At 40.3% G+C, this 4,695-nt stretch overlaps 1 protein-coding gene across 3 annotated transcripts in view; it reads right to left on the bottom strand.

The window, feature by feature from the left end:
* The window catches only part of LIMCH1 (LIM and calponin homology domains 1), a 388,718-nt gene that overhangs the window by 1,398 nt on the left and 382,625 nt on the right, over positions 1–4,695 (bottom strand). The gene's annotated exons all lie outside the window — the stretch shown is intronic.

Below are 4,695 nucleotides of genomic sequence, written 5' to 3'. Positions count from 1 at the left end.
GACGCCACGGCACTCACTCTAGCCCAGGCAACAAAGTGAGACTCTGTCTCAAAAAAAAAAAACTTTGTTTAAAATTCTATTTATTGAGTATGTATTTAAACATATTTAAATCTATCATTCTTTTTCTGGTTTTTTTTTTTTTGCACTTAACACTTTAATCCACCTAGAATTAATTTTATTGTAAAAAGGTGACATTAATGAACCATCCCTCCGTTAGCCTCTGACTTGTGATACCATTATTATGATACACTAAAATATTTGTGTTTATTTGGGTCTGCCCTGGGCTATACTCTTTCCTGTGTTTTATAATTAGTTTATCAATTCTTGCCCAAGATACATACTTTATTTATTATCTTTACATCTATTGTGCTGTTGGGCAATAATTCCCTCCATTATTCCTTTTTCTCACACTCTCTTGCATCATCTCAGACAAGGAATTCTCCATCTGTCCAATCAAATATCTCCACTTGTTTCTGAGTGTTACCACGTAAACAAAGATGAAGTTTCTCAAAATTTTCAAAGCGTTAGAAAACACGAAACACACTTACCGTCGCAGCTTTTCACGAATTCAGTCCTAACTGTTGAGTGCTCCAGGATTGGAGCTTGGGACAGTCATTAACTCTGTACCAAAGAGGCAGGAGACTGTAGCCCTTGATAAAATGTTTGGTTGTGGCTTCCTATACATATACGGAGCCACTCTCAGCCAAAGTGCTTTCTAGCCGCAGGAGACCCGCCGCAACAGTTCTCTTACCTACCTGGTGAACGCTAAAGAACACAGGCTTTTATAGACTACGTCATTATTCTCGCTGAAAAACTGAAACACCTGATTCATGTCTCGATGCACCTGTTTGCAGTGAAATAACATCGTGATCCATCCATCAGCGTGGGCGGCCCTCGGGGTCTTCTCCCAATCAGGGTGATTGGAAAGAGGCTCGTCTCTTGTTCAGGCCTTGGCTGTTGGGTTAAGAAAGCTAAGATTCAGCTGTGAAACAAAAGTTGGGCTGGAGCATGTGTTCTCTATCAGGCGGGGCTAGTTTCTCCCGACTCCCGCGCCCCGACATGGGGAGGAGGAAGGAGATTTGGAGGTGGCGTGTGTTGGAGCTCAGTTGGCCCGGAGAGACGACTCAGCCTCCGCTCCAGCAAACACCACGGGGGCCAGAGCCAGGCCACAGGGGAGAACTCAGCTTTTTGTTCCCAGAGTAGAAAGATCAAACCCCATGGAATACTGATACGATTTGGATTTTTGTTCTCTCCAAAACTCACGTTGAAATTTGATTCCCAGTGTTGGAGGTGGGGCCTAATGGGAGGTGTTTGGGTCGCGGGGGTGGATCCCTCATGAATAAATTAATGCCCTCCTTGGGGTGAGTGAGTTCTCCAGACAGCTGGTTATTAAAGAGAGCTGGCACCTCCCCCTCCCTCTCCTGCTTCCTCTCTCACGGGTCATCTCTGTCCCCCTTCCCCTCCCTCTGCAAGTGGAAGCAGCCTGAGGCCCTCTCCAGATGCGGATGCTCAATCTTGAACCAAATAAACCCTTTTTCTTTATAAATTACCCAGCCTCGGGTATTCCTTTATAACAACACAAAATGGACTAAGACAAACACTACGTCCATTTGAGTATTTATTTATAAGTGTAAATTTACTATAAAAAGACTGTTCTCATCTCGGTTTGAGTGCAGGTGAGATCCTGCCAAGCCCAGCTCTGCTCAGGAGTCCTTCTGGTTGGTCTCAAATGAGGTCCCAGACACGGGAGCCAGGAATGGTTGAATAAGAAATTATCCTGATCAACCCCAATTGGGGACAGGTGTTGACATACGTAATTACGTAAAATCTTATACTCATCCAGGATAGGTTGCTTATCCCTCTTGTACCTCAGTTTCTCACCTGTAAAATGGAGAGGAACACATCTCTCTTCTTACATGCCAGAAATGCTATTCAATAAATAAAACAGTCGCTTGCAAAAGTACATTTGATAAAATGATGCTAAAAAAATTTAGGAAAAATTCTGGTTTGTCTATTTGTACAGTCTTATGTCCTTTTGAGTCACTGAGAGGCAAAAAGGAAACTGTTAAGGGGAAGGGCACAGGTGGGCAAAACACTGAATGTGGATGCTTGTAAAATAGCAATCTTTTATCACAATGCACAAATAATGTCACCCAGAAGTGTTATGAATTATAGCAATACCAGCCACTGACTAATGACATTAATGACTCTATTATCTTCTTTCTCTGTGTGAGCCTCGTCACTCTGAAAAGCAAATATTTTGCATGGCCCACGTCTTGATATATTTGTCAAATGAAATGACTCTTGGAAGAGCAGGTTAGTAGCAGCTGGTAGAAAAGCAAAGAGGAGATTCAGCTCTAGGTTGCAAACTGGAGTCCTAAGAGCAAGATTGGACTTGGAAATAAATTTTGTTGAGCCCACAATTTTGGGTGGCACCGTGTGGAGACGTGTTTTGAATCATTGTCAATTTTTAAAACTGGAGATTGCACACGGAAACAATCAGGCGAAGCCAGGAGCTGCCTCCTCCTTTAGACAGAACTATTCTTTTCTCAGTTTGCCATAGTCCCCACCACCCTCTATTGTCCTCTTCTGGTTCTCACTTACAATGACTAACCGGCCATTAGGTTTGTAACCCCTGCCTCAGATAATGCCAAAAGATGGGGCAGGGAGCATTTGTGGTCTAGATTTGGATGCTAAAAAGGAGTCTTTAGGTATCAAAAAAGTCAATGGAAAGAGAGCTAGTTTGACATATCTGAAATAAATATTTTTCTTTTCATAAAGATATTCTTTATAGACCTCATATTAGAGTAAGAGTCTTTGTTTTTTAAATGCTTTCTAGTTGAATGGGCTTTCTTTTAAATAACAATGAATATATTAAGTTGCTCTGATAGCTACTAAAACTCTCTTACGAAAAGAAAAGAATCCACTTTTTCAATGGAAACAACAGCAACTACTAACTGTTCTACCAAAGTTTGCAAAAAGAAGCAGAATACAACCTGTGGTGGCAACTGAATATCACAATGTAAGAATATTACATCTTAAAGCAATTGAAAATTTCAAGGGATTTGCTTGCTCTACCACCACCTACAAATTCGGGACGGAGTACAAGCAAAATACACACATGTACTTACAAAAAGTCAGCAGTGTCGGCGGGATGCCACTGTTTCACAGAATGTTCCCCGGTTCGACAGACATGGCCGCAGCGAGACAGACCGTACGTATGTAATGAGCGTGGAGCATGGGGCATCGCCGGGGAAAGCGGCAGGATGCAGGGATTTCAAAGGGCTCGCCATGTTTTTCTCTATCCTGTGCTGCGAGTTGACTGTGATTTGCTTGTTTCAGACAACTGCAATTGGCATTTGCATGGTCCCTTCTGGTTACTGTGTGTCTCATCTCCGGGAGTTTACGTCCTTCCCTGGAAGGCAATTCCTCGGTCACCCGTACGGTGAGTTCCATTTGCCTTAAATGGTTGACTTCAAATACGGATCGTTGCCATTGTTTGACTATGTAACCCCGGACCAGAAACTACAGGAGAGAGCTTGAGTCTCTCTTCCATAAGTAAGAAAAACAACTCCCACCCCTCCAAAAATAATGAATGAAATACAAAGCAGATTTGAGTATTTTATTTATAAATGTACATTTACTATAAAAGCTGTTGCATTTTAAACAACTTTTTATTTTTTATTTTTTTTTACTATTTCTCAGAGGCATCTTAGAATAAATATTTTAACCAAAGTTAGTGTAACTGATACAGAACATTGGCCCACCCAGAACAGTAACATCTTTTGGACGGACTCACATATGAGGCGGATGATTTCAGTTCATTAAATCGGTGGATCATTTCGGTTTGTTAATTCTTACGCTGTGTATAGATAACTATAACATGTATTGCATTAATAACACTACGTAGAAAGAGTGAGGAAATGTCATGAAAGTTTGCTAGTGAAAAACAAAGAGTTACCCATTTTTTTCTTAAGAAAGAGAAGGGACTAGCTTTTGGAGTATGAGGAAAAAAATCAGATGTACTTCCTCAGGAACAATAAATCACTCACTTGCCTCATCAGTTTTTTAAACAAACACATTTACATGATAGCTCAACAGAGCAGAGCATTTTTTTTTCCTGGGATTTCAAAGATGATTTGAAAAGAAATAGATCATACTCATTATGCCGCATTCGGAAAAACAAGATCCAGTCTGCCGAAGCTGCCATGTAACAGACTCCAAATGAAATATAAATCAAATATAAATAGAAACAGTTGGCAATTAGAATTTAGGAAACGTTGGAGATCATTCTGTGCTGGTGACGAGCGCTCATTATGGGAAAGCACACTCTGCCGTTGGAGAACGGGGCTTTATTTTTCTTGACTCGATTCTAGCTTCAATGCATGTACAATGAGTCTTGCTGAGAAATATGTATAAATGGGTTTGAGAAACCAGAAGAGAATGTGCGATATTCATATGATCCTTACATAATGGATGGCGTTCCACATGTAAAAAGTATTCTATAAAAATCGGTTATGAATGACCCTATTGTACATGTTTTGTGCATTATTTGTGGTAAAGTACTCTGCTAATACCATGCAAAGTGTAAACATCCACATTATCAAAATATTTAATAAAACATGCAGGTGGTTAATCAAAATATTGGACTTAATCTATACATTTTCAAAACTTTTTTCTTTTTCTTTTTAATTT

The sequence above is a fragment of the Propithecus coquereli genome, unplaced genomic scaffold (assembly GCF_000956105.1).
Source record: "Propithecus coquereli isolate 6110/MARCELLA unplaced genomic scaffold, Pcoq_1.0 Scaffold288, whole genome shotgun sequence".
In the NCBI taxonomy this organism is placed as follows: domain Eukaryota; kingdom Metazoa; phylum Chordata; class Mammalia; order Primates; family Indriidae; genus Propithecus; species Propithecus coquereli.
Note: the sequence above shows the minus strand (reverse complement) of the source record. Positions and strands in the feature narration are given on the sequence as shown.